At 38.7% G+C, this 17,876-nt stretch overlaps 1 non-coding gene across 1 annotated transcript; it reads left to right on the plus strand.

The window, feature by feature from the left end:
- The first annotated feature begins 2,788 nt into the window (after positions 1-2,788).
- TRNAA-GGC (transfer RNA alanine (anticodon GGC)) lies at positions 2,789-2,864 on the plus strand. The gene has a single exon. It is a non-coding gene; the product is annotated as a tRNA-Ala (tRNA).
- Positions 2,865-17,876: the final 15,012 nt, after the last annotated feature.

A 17,876-nucleotide genomic window follows, 5' to 3' on the forward strand; every position in this document is an offset into this window, starting at 1 on the left:
GTCTGTACTTAATGTCATTTCCTCAAGGCTCTCTCACCAGTACCCTCTCAATATGAGGATTTTACTTTAGTGTAAAAATGCACCATAAAGTCATGGTGCATTTTTGACCGGTCACAGGAAAGCAACAAAAGACGATAAAAATGTGAAATCTGCACCAAATAAAAGGAAAACCCTCCCAGTTTCTGTAGGATGCACATGCACAGATGATGACATAACACCATTTATACAGCGGAGCAGCCCATGGCCAAGCCAGTCGAGATGTGGACAGTACAGAGGAAAGTTCAGTGTGTTCTGTGGCTCGCTAAATTCAAATCTGTGACCAAAGTGCAACGTGAATATTGGCGCCTTTATAATGAAGCACCACCACATAGGAATAACATTACTCGGTGGGATAAGCAGTTGAAGAAAACCGGCAGTTTGGTGGAGAAACCCCGTTCTGGTAGGCCATCAGTCAGTGATGAGTCTGTAGAGGCTATATGGGATAGCTACCTAAGGAGCCCTAAAAAATCTGTGTGTGAGCCCACATAGAACTGCACTGAATAGGTAAGAAACTGGGAGAGTTTTCCTTTTATTTGGTGCAGATTTTACATTTCTATCGTCTTTTGTTGCTTTCCTGTGACCGGTCAAAAGTGCACCATGACTTTACCGACACACTGTATTACTATTCCCAAACAACGTTAATAAGGTCACCTATAACCACTGTAACAATATCAGTCAGCTATTTCCACAACAGTGCTTTGTAGCTCAGTGACTAACAACAAGAACATTTATTTCTTGACCATGTGTCTGCAAGTCAGCTGAGGTTTAGTTGACAAGGTTAGGATTAATTCAGGTCATTTGTTTGGGTCAGGTCTACTCCATGCATCTTTCATTTTGAGGGGGTGGCAGATTTTATTACAGGGCATATTTTTCTCATGGTGATGGCAGACCCAGAAGAGAGGAGAGCAGAAACATGTTATGCCTCTTATAGTCTAGGCTTGAAATTATCAACCTATTACTTCCACTTTATTGGCCAAAGCACATTATATGACTATGCCCAATATTAATGGGGCAGGAAGTTCACTTCACCTTCTAGTGGAACTTGCATAATAACATGGCAAAGGGCATGGATTCAAAGAGAAGTAAAGAATTGGGAACAATAATAGATCTTTCACAGTTGCCAGGTACAGTGATCAGTCTTTCATCCAATGCAACTCAATAGTATTTTATGGGAAAGGAGGACTAGTGCACAGTTAACAGTCTCCCCTCTTGAAACTCAGAATGAGATGACATCAGAGTAATCATGGCATGAGAGATACTCCTGATCTCTCTCCTTGAAATTTCAACAAGTTGAACTATAACGCAGCAAAGGAACTCTAGTTGGGCTCGTAGGTGTGCCCAACAGATTTATGCACTGAATGGACTGAAGGTGGGATGGATGAAAAGAAGGGCAGAAGATAAAATGCACTCATGGTCAGCTCTGAGGAGGAGACAAACCCAGTATGATGGGGGTTTTTCTCTGCTGGATTACGGGGAGAAGGGAAGTTTGGACTCTCTGGATTTTGTCTGAGAGGTATGAAGAGGGAAACTCGGAGTGACTGGGTCTTCTTCTGCTGGGAGGAGCAGTGAGATAGAGGGATGGGAGATAAACCAAAGTGGCCAGAGCCCGGGGTCACAGCCAATGTTCTCATGGACTGCCTGAAGCTGTACTCCACAGAGACAGAGAAAGCTAAAGTACGGTCCCCAGCCTCCCAGATCCTGCCTCCCTCACCTCATGGTACTGAGAGTGGCAGAGACAAACCCCACAGCTAGCTCTCCAAAGCCACTCTCTCCTCTGAAGAATGGAGGTGCTCCATGTCCAGTCCTTAGGTCTATTGAGACATGGGTAGGAGTGCCTGGAAGCTTGAGATCACCATTGCTAGAGCCATAAGGCCAGAATGCCAAAGCCATAAAGCTGAAACCGTAAGGCCAAAGCAGTAAAACCCTCACAACACGCCCCACCCACCAATGCGTCTGCAGCCTGGCCTACATCATTATGACAGCAATATCTCAGTGGACAGCCCAGGAACTTTACAGAGCTAAACCTTGTAATACAGCAACAACTACTAGAAGAAACCTCTCAAAATCAAAATTTATTTTTCTTTTGTTCTTCTTATTCCTTTTTTTTTATTTTAAATTCTATTTTCTTTAATTTTTATATTTTTTATTCTTATTATTCTTATTTTTTGTGGGTGTTTTGTTTTTTATTTTTTGTTTGTTTTCAATCTTTTTTTTCCTGTGGCTTTTATTCTTGTAATAATTTTTAAATTTTTAATATCTTTCATTGTATTTTTTTTATTTTAATTTTTTTTAGTAGTTTTTTCTTTTAGGGTTCTTAACAATATCACTCTCAAATGCCATCAAGGAAGAAGAAATTGAATACCATGGCTACACAAGACAGAGATGTAGTTCAGAAAGAAAATAAAAAATGTACAGGAAAAAATTTCAATCACATGAAAGCCTTGGAGTTAAATGATAAAGAATTCAAAATTGAAGTCTGAAAATACTCAATTAATTTCAAGAAGACACCAACAGGCAACTTAATGAGCTCAGAAAATAAATTAATGAACAAAACAAATACCTCACCAAGGAGATTGAAAATTTAAAAACAGAGATGAAGAACTCAGTACATGAATTGAAGACTGAGATAGCAAGTTTAACTAATACAACAAGCCAGATAGAGGAATGAATCAGTGACACTGAAGATAAGCAACTAGAGATGGTACAGAGAGAAGAGGAGAGAGACTCATGCATTAAAAAAACTGAGCAGGCCCTGGCCGGTTAGCTCAGTGGTAGAGCGTCGGCCTGGCATGCGGAAGTCCCGGGTTCGATTCCCGGCCAGGGCACACAAGAGAGGCGCCCACCTGCTTCTCCACCCCTCCCCCTCTCCTTCCTCTCTGTCTCTCTCTTTCCCTCCCGCAGCCGAGGCTCCATTGGAGCAAAGGATGGCCTGTGCGCTGGGGATGGCTCCGTGGCCTCTGCCCCAGGCACTAGAGTGGCTCTGGTCGCAGCAGAGTGACGCCCCGGATGGGCAGAGCATCGCCCCCTGGTGGGCGTGCCGGGTGGATCCTGGTCGGGTGCATGCGGGAGTCTGACTGACTGCCTCCCCGTTTCCAGCTTCAGAAAAATACAGGGGCCCTGGCCGGTTGGCTCAGCGGTAGAGCGTCGGCCTAGCGTGCGGAGGACACGGGTTCGATTTCCGGCCAGGGCTCATAGGAGAAGCGCCCATTTGCTTCTCCACCCCTCTGCCGCGCTTTCCTCTCTGTCTCTCTCTTCCCCTCCCGCAGCCGAGGCTCCATTGGAGCAAAGATGGCCCAGGCGCTGGGGATGGCTCTGTGGCCTCCGCCTCAGGCGCTAGAGTGGCTCTGGTCGCAATATGGCGATGCCCAGGATGGGCAGAGCATCGCCCCCTGGTGGGCAGAGCGTTGCCCCTGGTGGGCATGCCGGGTGGATCCTGGTCGGGCGCATGCGGGAGTCTGTCTGACTGTCTCTTCCTGTTTCCAGCTTCAGAAAAATGGAAAAAGAAAAAAAAGAAAAATACAAAAAACAAACAAACAAAAAAAAAACTGAGTGATCTCTACAAGAATTGTCTAATTCCATCAGAAAGAGCAATATAAGAATGATGGGTATGTCAGAAGAAGAAGAGAGGGAGAAGGGAATGAAGAGCCTATTCAAACAAATAATTGATGAGAACTTCCCAAGCCTATGGAAAGAGTTAGAGCCTTGAGTCCAAGAAGCAAATGGAATGCCAAGTTACCACAACCCAAACAGACCTACTTCAAGGAACATCATAATAAAGTTGTCAAAATCAATGACAAAGAAAGAATCCTCAAGGCAGCTAGGGAAAAGAAGAACATGACATATAAAGGAAAGCTCGTTAGGTTATCGTCAGACTTCTCAGAAGAAACTCTACAAGCCAGAAGAGAGTAGACCCAACATTCAAAGTACTGAAAGAGAGGAATTACAGGCCAAGAATACTATATCCATTGAAGTTATCCTTCAAATATAAAGGAGATATAAAAACTTTTAAGGATATACAGAAGCTGAGGAAAATTATCACCAGAAAACCCAAGGAAATACTCAAGGAGGTTATTTGACCAGACACAAAGAGCAAAACAAATCAAAACTACTAGTAAAAGCTCAAACAAGGAACAAGGTCATAATAAAAACAAGGATAATCTAAGACAACAATAACATAAAAGGGGAGAGGATGAAGAGCCACAGTAGCAAAAGAAGATAGAGTACAGAAGCACTCATAAGACAAAGGATTCTTGTACATATGAACATTTTTATCTTAATAACCTAATGGTAACCACCCACAAAAAGAGCCACTACTGAAATATACAGCTTTAAAAAAAAAAAAAAAAAAAAAAAAAAAAAACAAGGAAAAGAAGTATGAAATACCACCAAACAAAAACAACTGACAAAAACACAAAAGAGAAGAACCAAACAAGATGTAGAGTTACCAGTAAACAAAATACAAAATGGCTATAGATAATCCTCAACTGTCAATAATTAACCTAAATGTAAATGGACTGAACTCACCAATAAAGAGTAGCAGATTGGACTAAAAAGCAAAACCCAAACATATGCTGCCTTCAAGAGATACAGCTAAGCTGCAAGAACAAAAGTAGATTCAAAGTGAAAGGTTGGAAAATGACTCTTCAAGCAAATAATATCCAAAGGAAAGCAGGTGTAGCCATACTCATATCTGACAATTCTGACTTCAAGACAACAAAGGTAACTAGAGACAAAGGTGGACATTTCATAATAATAAAGGGGACATTGTATCAAGAAGATGTAACACTCTTTAATATATATGCACTGAACCAGGGAGTGCCAAAATATATAAGACATCTACTAACTGATCTAAAAATAGAAGCAGACAAAAACACAATTATACTTGGAGATTTCAACACACCATTGATGGCTTTAGATAGATCACCCAAACAGAAAATCAATAAAGAAATATCAGCCTTAAATGACACACAGAACAAATGGGCATAATAGACATTTACAGGACATTTCAACCTAAAACATCAGATTACATATTCTCCTCCTGTATGCATGGGACATTCTCAAGGATAGACCATATATTGGGCCACAAAACTAACATCAACAAATTCAGGAAGATTAAAATTATACCAAGCATATTTTCTGACCAGAAGGCTTTGAAATTAGAATTCAACTGCATAAAGGACATAAAGAATAATATGAAAGATTATATGCCACCAAATTAAACAATCTAGAGGAAATAAATAAATTCCTAGAACTATTCAATCTTCCTAGACTGAGTCATGAAGAAATGGAAAATCTAAATAGACCTATAAGCAGAAAGAAAATAGAAGCAACTATCAAAAACCTCCCCTGAAACAAAAGTCTACGACCACATGGCTACATTAGTGAATTCTACCGGACATTCAAAGAAAATTTAGTACCTATCCTTCTCAAAGTCTTCCAAAAAATAGAAGAAGCAATACTCTATAACACATTTTATGAGGCCAACATAATCCTTATACCAAAACCTGGCAAGGACAACACAAAAAAGAAAACTACAGATCAATATCTCTAATGAATACAGATGTAAAAATCCTAAACAAAATTTTAGCAAAATGAATTCAACAACACATTAAAAAAATAATATGGTACATCACAATTAAGTGGGATTCATTCCAGGAACACAAGGATGGTTCAACATATAGAAATAGATCAACATAATACACCACATCACAAAACAAAGAACAAAAATATATGATCCTATCAATAAATGCAAAAAAGACATTTAACAAGATACAACATCCCTTAATGTTTAAAACATTCAATAAAATTGGAAGAGAAGGAAAGTACCTTAATATAATAAAGGCCATATATGACAAACCATCAGCTAATATCATACTAAATAGTGAAAAAATGAAAGCTTTTCCTCTAAAATTAGGAACAAAACAAGGCTGCTGACTCTCTCCACTCTTATTCAACATAGTTCTAAAAGTTTTAGCCAGAGTGATCAGGCAAGAGAAAGAAATAAAAGGCATCCATATTGGGAAGGAAGTAAAGGTATCACTTTTTGCAGATGACATAATCTTATATATAGAAAACCTTTAAGATTCCACCAAAAAACTATTAGAAACCATAAACCAATACAGTAAAGTTGTAGGATACAAAATCAATATACAAAAGTCTATTGCTTTTCTATACGCCAATGATGAAACTTTGGAAAATAAACTCAATAAAACTCCTTTTATATTCGCAACAACAAAAACATACCTAGGAATGAACTTAACAAAGGATATGAAGAACCTATATACTGAAAACTACAAAACATTACTGAAAGAAATTGAAAAAGACACAATGAAATGGAAAAATATTTCATGTTCATGAATTAGAAGAATCAACATATACTGCTCACAAAAATTAGGGACTATTTCAAAATGAATATGCAGCAATAAAGTATCCCCTAATTTTTTTGAGCAGTGTAGTTAAAATGGCCATATTACCCAAAGCACTATACAAATTTAATGCAATCCCCATTAAAATCCCAATGTCATTCTTCAAAGAAATAGAACAAAATATTACCAGGCTTGTATGGAACCATAAGAAACCCCCAATAGATAAAGCAATCCTGAGGAAAAAGAATGAAGCTAGAGGTATCATACTATCTGACTTCAAATTATACTAATGAGTCACAATAATCAAAACAGCATGGTATAGGCAGAAACACAGACATACAAACCAATGGAACAGAATTGAGAGCCCAGAAATAAAACCACATATATATGGACAAGTCATTTTTGACAAAGGAACCAAAAACACACAATGGAGAAAAGAAAGCATCTTCAATAAATGTTACTAGAAAAATTGGAAAGCCACATGCAAAAGAATGAAACTTGACTACCGTTTGTCTCCATGCACAAAACTAATTCAAAATAGATCAAAGACCTAAACAGAAGATCTGAAACAATGAATTCCATAGAAGAAAATAGGTATTGAACTCATGGACCTTGGCCGTAGAGAACAATTTATAAATTTGATTCCAAAGGCAAGGGAAATAAATGAATGGGACTAAATCAAACTAAAAAGCTTCTGCACAGCAAAAGAAACTGACAACAAAACAAATAAGCAGTCAACTAAATGGGAGATGATATTTGCAAACAACAGCTCCTATAAGGGGTTAATATACTAAATGTATAAAGAACTCACAAAGCTTAGCAACAAACAGGTAAACAAGACAATTAAAAAATGGGGAGAGGACCTGAACAGACACTTCTCCCAAAAGGACATACAGATGGCCAACAGGTATATGAAAAGATGCTCATCTTTACTAGCTATTCGAGAAATGCAAATCAAAACTACAATGAGATACCACCTCACACATGTTAGATTGGCTATTATCAACAAGACAGGTAATAACAAGTGTTGGAAAGGCTGTGGAAAAAAAGGAATTCTCATTCACTGCTGGTAGGAATGCAAATTAGTACAACCATTATGGAAGAAAGTATGGTTGTTCCTCAAAAAAATTAAGAATAGATCTACCATATGACCTAGCAATCCCTCTACTGGTTATCTACCCCCAAAACTCAAAAACATTGGTACATAGAGACACATGCAACCCAATGTTCATCACAGCATTATTTACAGTGGCCAATAGTGGATTGGATAAAGATATGGTACATATATACAATGGAATACTACTCAGCCATAAGAAATGATGACATGTTGTCATGTATAACAACAAGGATGGACTTTGAGAACATTATACTGAGTGAAATAAGTAAATCAGAAAAAGCTAAGAACTGTATGTTTTATATCTCACCTATGTGAGACTCATGGACATAGATAAAAATGAAGTAGTTACCAAGGGAAGGGGCATGTGGAGGAAAGAGGGGAGAAAAGAGTGTAAAGAGGAACTAATATAAGGTGATGGAAAATGATGATTTTGGGTGATGGGTATACAACATAATCAACAGTTCAAATGCTATAGAAATGTTTACCAGAAACCTTTGTACTCTTCTTGATGAATGTCACCCTGTTAAATTTAATTTTCTAATAAAATTTTTTAAAAAAAGAAAGAAACTCAGAATGACACACTTCTCCTGAGTTTTCTTTTACCTTTATGGCCCCTCCACTTCGGTTTTACACTCAAGCTCACCCTTCCCTCTCTGGTTGAGTGAAAGGTGATTTGGCATTTATTTTATCATTATGTACTTTCTTCCCAAGAAATGCCATTCGAAACCACAGCTTTCATTATCTTGTAAACCCTAATGACTCCCAACCACAGCTTTCGTTAACATGTAAACACTTTTATTAACATGTAATGACTCCTCATTCCCAGTTCTCTGAACTCCATTCCATTCTGCTCAAATGACTCTGCTATATCCCCACTTTGGATTTGGCAAACGTACCTCAAACTGGATGTCAAGAACCAAAATTCATGATCCAATTCCAATCTGGTCCAATTCCAGCATTACCAAGAAATCTCCACAACTTGACTAATTGTGCAAGATGGAAAAGTAGGACTCAAAATTTTTCCTACCACTGCCAGCTCTGTATCCAATCCATGACAAAACTCTGTTGACCCATTTCCTTAAATATCCCCCTACCCTGTCCACACCCTCTATCTTTACTGCCACTCTACACCAAGATGCCATCAATTCTTACCTGGTCTAATTAAATAGCTTAAATTTGTCTATCTCCCTCATTCTCCCTGTTACCTCTCCATAATTCAGCTAACTAAGGTGACCCTTACAAAATGAAGATCAGATGCTGTCACTCTTGCTTCATGTCCTAGCTCAGGGATGACTTCCCCAGGAAAGCCTTCCACATTCATCTAGCCTAAGTCAGATCTTTTTGTGATATCCTCGCAAGTAACTGTCTCTTTTCCTTGAAAACATTTATCTGAGTTATTAATAATACACTTGTTAGTGTGACCATGTAACAAATATCTGTCTCCCCATTAGGCTATAAATTCCATGAGATCAATAACTATGGTTTTGTATATCCTTGTAACCTTAGCATCAAGTATGGCCTGGCACATATTAGGAGTTCAACAAACATCTGTCAGATAAATATGTGTGAATGAATGAATGAATGCCTTGAAACTGTCTCATGTATTATTTTTGAACACATTATCTAGAACACATGACCAGGAGAAAGTAGGACCTAATCACGTGGTTGTAACTAGCATTGTGCACCTAAACATGCTGGCAGATTTGAATCATTTGGTAATTGTCATTAAAATTTAATGTAATTGAGCCCTGGCTGGTTGGATGTCCTGGGTTCAATTCCTGGTCAGGGCATGTAGGAGAAGAGATCATCTGCTTCTCCATCACTCCCCCTCTCTCTTCTCTCTCTCTCTCTATCTCTCTCTTCCTCTCCTACAGCCATGGCTCGGTTGGAGCAAGTTGACCCTGGGTGCTGAAGATGGCTATATGGGCCTCACCTCAGGCTCTAAAAAATAGCTCAGTTGCCGAGTAATGGAGCAACGGCCCCAGATGGGCAGAGCATCACCTCATAGGGGGCTTGCCCGGTGGATCTGTTGGGGTGCCTATGGGAAGCTATCTCTCTGTCTTCCCATTTCTCACTTAAGAAAAAAAACAAAACAAAGAAATGTAATATAATTGTATAATATTAAGATCTTCAAGTTAAATTCTACTAAAATTATGTTATATATTAAGGCACTAGCATATATTGCTGGAAAAAGCAAAATCAATAGTGAGTTCATTCTCACCATAAATTTAAGATAACTAACATTTATTAAATGTTATCCCATATCCCATATGCTGTACAATTTAGGGTCCCATTAAGAAATAGAACACTCATCTGGAATTTAAAAGAATGCAGTGAGGGAACTATTTCAGAGGTGTGGATAGGGTTAAAGGAATCAACAAGAAATGTTGAGGCCCCCCCAGGTTCTGGTGTCCACTCCTATGCCTGAAGGAGAAAGGGAAGGAAGTGGTGTCATAGAAATGGTGTTATTTAGAGAACTGCAACTTAGAAGCCAGACTGCCAGACAGGAACCACAGCCATTGAAGGATCAGGCACAACCAGAACTGAGTCTGAACTGGAGTGGAGGAAATGAACTCCTTTATCTCCATTTCTTTTCCCCTCCAACCTCCCATCTATACTCTACCCCCTCACTAAGCAGTCACCCAGAGGGGGTCAGATGAAAGAACTAAGGTTCAGATAGGTTAAGAAATTAGCCCAGAATCACACAGCTAATGAATGTCAGTTCTGGTATTTGAATCCTAGTAGGCAGCCTCCAAATATAATAATCTTATTCATTATTTTACAGGTCCAATAGAGGGCTATCCCAATTATAATTCATTATAATAAAAGCTAACAAAGCCTGCATATGTGCATTTTTGTCTTATGTTCCACTATTGAAAAAAATGCTCATTCCTATGGTAGACAATCAATTCAGTGAATTTGCAAGCTTCTCCCCCCCCCCTTCCCCCACCATCTGGATGACAGCCTCATTATTTGAAATCTGAGAGAAAATAAATAATTATTTTTTTCAAATAAATATTTTATTATATTTATAAAATTAGTGGAGTTAGAGGCCCCAGGAAAAATACCTGATCCATCCCTACCTTCCTATTAAGTAGAGAACAAGACTGACATCTTTCTTCTTCAAAAGTGGGCAATGAAGAGGCCTGCCTCTCCCACTATCTCCCTGACCTGATTTTTTCAGCTGATTTCTGGGCAGGGTTCCCAGCAGAGGCTCCAGCTTTATTTCTGGCACATCCTCTGGTCTGGAAGCCCTTCTTGTTTCTCATTCACTAGTGAACAGCTGCCCTCCCCACCAAACCAAAGGCTCCCTAAGAATCTCTGGGAGCCCTCTAGTAACCTCACAGGGCTCTGCTTCTTTTATTACAGAGGTTCGTCAGCACCTCCCCTTGGCTTGTCCAAGAAATACCGTGTTCAAATTGAAGACTGGAGCAGTGAGGGAAGTGACATTAACTCTAGGCACAAACTCCCAGCTTCCTTCTCCATTCAGAGTGAGACCCCTAAAAATGTCTCCTAGGGGTTGCAGACAGGTAGATCCCATGACTCCCTTCCATCAGTGCCCAAGATCAGGACCTCAGGGTCTTCCTTCTTGAGGTATGGTCCCTCAGCCAGCAAAATCAGCATCATTTGAGAGCTGGTCAAAACCTGCATTTCATCAAGATTCCCAGATCATTTCTATGCAACTAACACTGATAAGCTCTTTTTTTTATGTTTCTCCCTTCTTCCTCACTGCAAAAAAAGACAATATGCATCAAATCTGAGGGGAACACCATTATTCCCCCAACGCTAGCTCAACAATCAGGCTAAGAAGAATAGAAAGATGTGGAAGTCAGAAGACATGGCATCAAAATTAGGTTCTGTTTGTGATTAACTATAATATAGTTAAATTCTCTGAGTCTCATTATTCCAAATTTTCAGATGAAAACAACATCTACACCTTAGGGAACTAAGAATAAAAACATTTTCAGATCGGCTACCTGTAACATGGGGTCATTTCTGAGATTTATAAATTCCAGAAAGTTGGGATTATATTTCCATTTCCAATGTTATTTCACAGCCTAGAAATGGTCACATTCAACCCTTTGAAGTTAAGCCACAGTCCTCTACTGGCATCCAGTGGTGAACGGTAGGATGTGGCAACAACACACTCACCAAACATAAGCAACTGAAGGTGGAGCTGAAAGCCAGCATGAGACTCGTCATCTGGACTCTGAAAGAGAAAATGGGAGAAATGTTGTTAATAAGCCCAACGTTAGCTTAGACCGAACACAGATTTAAATTTACTGTTCAGAGAAAAAAAAAAAAAAACCAGTTCATTATCAGCTGCCAGGTGCCAAGCTGAAGAAATGAGTGCTCAATTTTCTTTCATGCATCATCTCAAATTAGATGTGAAATAATTGCCGAGAGTTCAGTCAAGCTGAGTCCCATTATTCAGTAACAAAATTAACATTTCTAAAGTTCTTTATCACAAATGACAGGTTAGCTCACTCAGCTTCCTTGCCTGAATCACAGGCCCCAAATTGTGTCTTTTCATTTGCCTTATTTGCATGTTCTGCCCTTTCTGCCTCCCACCTCCTGAAAGTAAAAACGAGGGTAAACAAAGAATGGCGATGATTTGTGCTTTCAATAAAGGAGGGATTCCATTTATAGATACCTAATATCTATGGAGAGGATTCCATACATATCCTATTTCTATCGCATCGATTTTCCTGACAGATTATCATGGTGTCCACAATGACAGAAGACATTTTAACATTTTGCCTGACATCTAGTTTTGGAAATTTTAGTGTGTTCTGTCATTAATTGTAATTTATAGACTCTCTGCGTAGGAGCACCTTCAAAGAATTCCATTTTGGAAATACACAGCATATCATTTTTAAAAAGTAAAGCACCTCCCCAGTCTTCCACCTAAGATAGCCTCAAACGCAGATGCACTTTTCATAGTTTCAATTTCCTTGGTAATATATCCCTCTACTGGGTATATACCCCAAAACCTCAGAAACATTGATACGTGAAGACACATGTAGCCCCATGTTCATTGCAGCACTGTTCACAGTGGCCAAGACATGGAAACAACCAAAAAGCCCTTCAATAGAAGACTGGATAAAGAAGATGTGGCACATATACACTATGGAATACTACTCAGCCATAAGAAATGATGACATCAGATCATTTACAGCAAAATGGTGGGATCTTGATAACATTATAAGGAGTGAAATAAGTAAATCAGAAAAAAACAAGAACTACATGATTCCATACATTGGTGGAACATAAAAATGAGACTAAGAGACATGGACAAGAGTGTGGTGGTTACCAGGGGTGGGGGGAGGGAGGACAGGGGGAGAGTTAGGGGGAGGGGGAGGGGCACAGAGAACTAGATAGAGGATGGCGAAGGACAATCTGACTTTGGGCGAGGGGTATGCAACATAATCTAATGACAAAATAACCTAGACATGTTTTCTTTGAATATATGTACCCTGATTTATTAATGTCATCCCATTACCATTAATAAAAATTCATTTAAAAAACAAACAAACAAAAAAAAAAACGCAGATGCACTTTTCACTCAAGTCAATAAGAATCTGAAAATCTCAACTGCAAGGAAAGCATAAACGGGTTAAGGGGATCCACTGTGCCACAATTATTCTAACCTGGAGTCAAGTCTTTGGAGTATTTTTCCCAACTTGATAAAGTAAAATTTTAAAAAACTTTCTTATTCATGTCCCTTTTTCATTATCCAGCAATTCTTACAGGATTAATGAAAGAGATTTTTTTGTCTAAGTATTTAGACTCTTGAGTGTGTGTGTGTGACCTATGGATCTGTGGAGCCTACTTGGTGGCATGAGGAGGCAAGTAGGTGTGTCCACCCCCAGTTGTGATACTGTCGTGTGACAGACAGGAAGGTGGTCCCACTTTCTGTGAATACCTGTGATTCCTGGACACAGTCTGGCCAGTTTGAAACACTACTGACTAGAAGTAGTGACTTCAAGGTCCCTCTATCTTTCTTTTGTCAAAATGAGAAGAACTAGGGTTTGTTTGTTTTTTTCCCTAGCAAAAGCTAAAATTCCAAAGAATATTAAAATTGAGGAAGTCTCCTAACTCTTTTCTGTCCCCTCAGTTGCCCTCATGCTCTGGCTTTGCACTCCTGAGTTCCCCAGAACAGATCTGAAACATTGGTATTGGCCTATGACTAATGAGTTCATTCAATCATTTAAAGTGAAAAGTTAATGTAACTTTGGAAAAATCTTGGCCAAAATCTGAGGTTGGCTTCTGGCAATGTTAACGTCAACATACATTAACAACAAAAATGCTGCTTTGTGTTCTGTAACCTGGGACAAGCCATCATAATGATCTCGACATCTTGCATTAATCTTCATATTCAGCCTGTGAAACTGGAGGTGGAGTATGGCGTCTTATTGAAGGCAAAGTGACGGCTTGGTTGTTGGGCATGCTCTGTACCAGCTTGACTTATCAACACAATTAAAAAATAATAATATGTCCTCATCTTGTATCATCTCAGGTTGTACATGGAATCTTAAACAGTTTTTCTATTTGCTTTGTTTTGTAGTGTCCCAGCACTGGCTAGAAAAAATGATTTCTAACAGAATCCTACTTCATCCTGTCCATTGGTGAGACAGAAATACTAAAAGGAAGTGAATATAGGAGAAAAGTGGGAGCCACTCTCTAGCTATGTCCATTGAAAAAGATGTTGGTGTATTTTTAAAGGTTTCTTCCTGCCTGACCAGGCAGTGGCTCAGTGGACAGAGTGTCGAACTGGGATGCAGAGGATCCAGGTTCGAGACCCCAAGCTTGAGCATGGGCTTATCTGGCTTGAGCAAAAAGCTCATCAGCTTGGATCCAAGGTCACTGGCTCAAGCAAGGGGTTACTTGGTCTGCTGAAGGCCCGCGGTCAAGGCACATATGAGAAAGCAATCAATGAACAACGAAAGTGTCGCAACAAAAAACTGATGATTGATGCTTCTCATCTCTCTTCATTTCTGTCTGTCTGTCCCTATCTATCCCTCTCTCTGACTCTTTCTCTGTCCTTGAAATAAATAAATAAATAAATAAATAAATAAATAAATAAATAAATAAATGTATGTTTCTTCCTGAAAAGGAAATCACTTGATGCTTGAAATCACTTGATGCTTGAATCTCAGCTTCCTTACCTATAAAATGAGAGGATTTAGACAACTGCTAAGGCATCTTCCAGCCCTAAAATGTATACCGCTGCCCTTCCCACATCCTTTCCCCCTCAGATTCTTTCTATCCCAGTAAATGTTGGCGCTACTATCCATTAAAATTTATCTTGAGTGTCATCTTTGACCCTCTCCCTCCCTAACTCTCCTTTTTAAATCATTCACCAAGAGCGATTATCCTTACCTCCATAACATCTCTGAGATCCATCTACTTTATTTCCACCACTGTATCTGGTCATGAGAATGAGCTCTCCTTTATTGGGGAAGTAACTTGACAAACCAGGAGGGTTTAAGACTACATTTAGAGATGATGAAATAAATCAAACTCATAAATGCATTAAGAAAAAAAAAGAAAAAGGCCCTTCAGGAAATCATGACTTCAATTTGAATTGTATAACTAATTTAAATCTGTGATTTTAACTTGAAATTTTATTTAATATTAATTTTAAGCAAGTGAGAGTAAGAAAGCTTGATATGCAAAAAGTCATAATTTTATGCATTTGATTAACAAGATTTTCTTAAGTAGTCAGGAAGACATGTTAAGTTTGTATTTTTTGGTCTTGCCAAGCATTTGAAATACCTAGAAAGGCTATAATATATTACATTAAGATATTTATTCTAAAATGATTTGACTTTGGGTGATGGTACACAACATAATCAACAGTTCAAATACTATAGAAATGTTTATCTGAAACCTATGTAGTTTTATTAATCAATGTCACCCTATGAAATGTAATTTTATAAATAAAATTTTTTAAAAATTTATTGAACTGAGTTTATAAATGAGCCTAATTATTTAAGGTGAGTTTTAGTTGTTGAACTGGAGTTAAACATTACTTACACATTAAATAAAATGTTTATTAATATTTACATAAATATTGAAATAAAATGTATTGGCTAAACTTTATAAAAATATATATTTGAAAACTTAACTTTAAAAATGCACATTGATATTAAACCCAAACAACTATTAATGATCTTTTCTGTACTTAAAATTCCCCTCCAGACATTAACTTCACTGACAATAGTAAAAAAATTTTCTCTTATCATGGAACCATGAATGTATAGGGATTTAGACTAAAATACCCTGATATATGTCTCATCTCTTACTTAAATACTACGTGAGTGCAAAGTCAAACCAAGTTACAGAGCTTATACCAATTTAAATACTTTGATTCCAGTATAACTTTGTGTGACTAATGAAGAGAAAAGCTACATGGTATATATTAGAATCCTATTCAATTGGTACACTCCAAATGTATTTCAAAAACAGAAAATGTCTCAGCCACTTGAGTTTCTCCAAACTATCATCAGGCATTCTTAAAAATGTGTCACTCGCTTTTTGCTAGATACATCTCAGCCCCTTCTTTCATCTGGCTGAAATTTGTTATTAGTCAGGTGATAGTCCCTAAAACATAGCTGCCACCAGACTAGTAAGTAGAGTAAGCTCACAACACAAATTCTGGGCCTGCCAAGGGCAGGGAGGGACCTACAGGACCTGCAGGACATGGTTAACATGTGCCAGCAAGATCTGAGAGAGTGCATGTGAGAGAAAATTCCCGAGTGCCAAATCAAGGTAATTAAGTGGGATAAAAGTAGAGTTTGCCAAGATGGGAACACTTCCTTGGGATAAAGGATTTAACAGTATGTCAAAGACCCCAAGGTAGACACATTCTTGGGATGGTTCTTAGCCATCACTTTCTCAAGCTTCTAAATGAAGTGAAGCTGCCAAATGTGGCAGACAGTGAAAGAATCCAAAGTGGGCCCGCAAGAGTGGATATGCTATAACAGAGGAAGCCCCATCACACAGCTAGGGTTGGTGGGCAGGCCGGAGCATTTCAGCTTGCTAAAACAGTCAGAGGTGTGCTGAGAAGGCCTCAACGATCCCTCAGAGGCTCTCGTTCCCTGCAGGTCCAGGCATTCATAGGAGAAGCCATTACAGAACTGGGCTCCTTGATAAAAATGAGGGTATAGATTCTAGAGATAATGGAAGTGAGGTGGCAGCACTTAACCCTCAGAAGAAAGGAGGGCACAGTTATGATGAGTAGCAAAGACAGTGTGGCACCCAGGAGCTAAGGAGATAGTTAGACATGTCCTCCAAATGGGCAAGACAACTGGGTTGCCAGCAAAGGTATTAATTAATTTATATGAACACACACACACACACACACACACACACCAAGATGGACAGACAAGAGGCTAGGGTCAGACTTCAAAATAAAGAGTTATGATCTCTTGCCCAGTTTTTAGACCTTGGCCTATTTTTGGCCCCATAAATTATTGGTTAAAGAAGTCCAGTTCTCCTGGAGGAAAGGCCCTGAAACATCATAGGAACTGTATATAAGAAATGATTCTCCGCAGACAACTCCAAACAGACCTCTGGCCATTTACTATGGAAACTATATATTGGGGAAAGAACAAAACCCACAGATTTTAGGAACTCTCAGCCATACAAGGGGTAAGTTAGCACTGACACACAGGCATGCAAAGCATCAGTATGGTTGAAATCCAGTTCACAATGAGTTCAGTGGGTTCACAAACCTACCCAGTAGCTATTTTTCCATAACCAAATGCATAATTGAAATGAACATATTTGGTAGTTGGCAGAATCCCCACATTGGTTCCTTGGTCTGTGGGATAAGAGCTATTAGAGCATGAAAGATCTAGTGGAACTCTCCTCCCTTCCCCCTACAATCAGGCAATATAGGAAATCAAAAAGAGTATCAAATCATGGGGAAAATGGCAAAGATTAGTACCGCTCTTAAAGAATTAAAGGATTCAGGAGTAATGGTCCCATCATATCTTCATTTAATTCATCAGTCTGGCCTATATAAAAGCATATGGATTCTGAAAATAGCTTATAACCAGCCTAACCAAATATTTATGCTAACTGTACATTGGATCAGCTGTGGTATTTCTTACAGAGCAGATTAACAAGTCTTCAGCCACATGGTATACAGTCATTAATGTGGTAAATATTTTCTTTTCCATTCCCATAAGAAACAATTTGCATTCATTTGGACAGATTATAATATACTATAAATATTACATCTAATGTCTTGCCCCCAAACTAGGTTTACTTCCTTGTCCTCTGTCATAACATAATCTGACCTTTCTCTAGAATTTCATCCTGGCTCACTGTCTGACAAGGTGAGC

Source organism: Saccopteryx leptura, chromosome 5 (genome assembly GCF_036850995.1).
Source record: "Saccopteryx leptura isolate mSacLep1 chromosome 5, mSacLep1_pri_phased_curated, whole genome shotgun sequence".
NCBI classification, from domain to species: domain Eukaryota; kingdom Metazoa; phylum Chordata; class Mammalia; order Chiroptera; family Emballonuridae; genus Saccopteryx; species Saccopteryx leptura.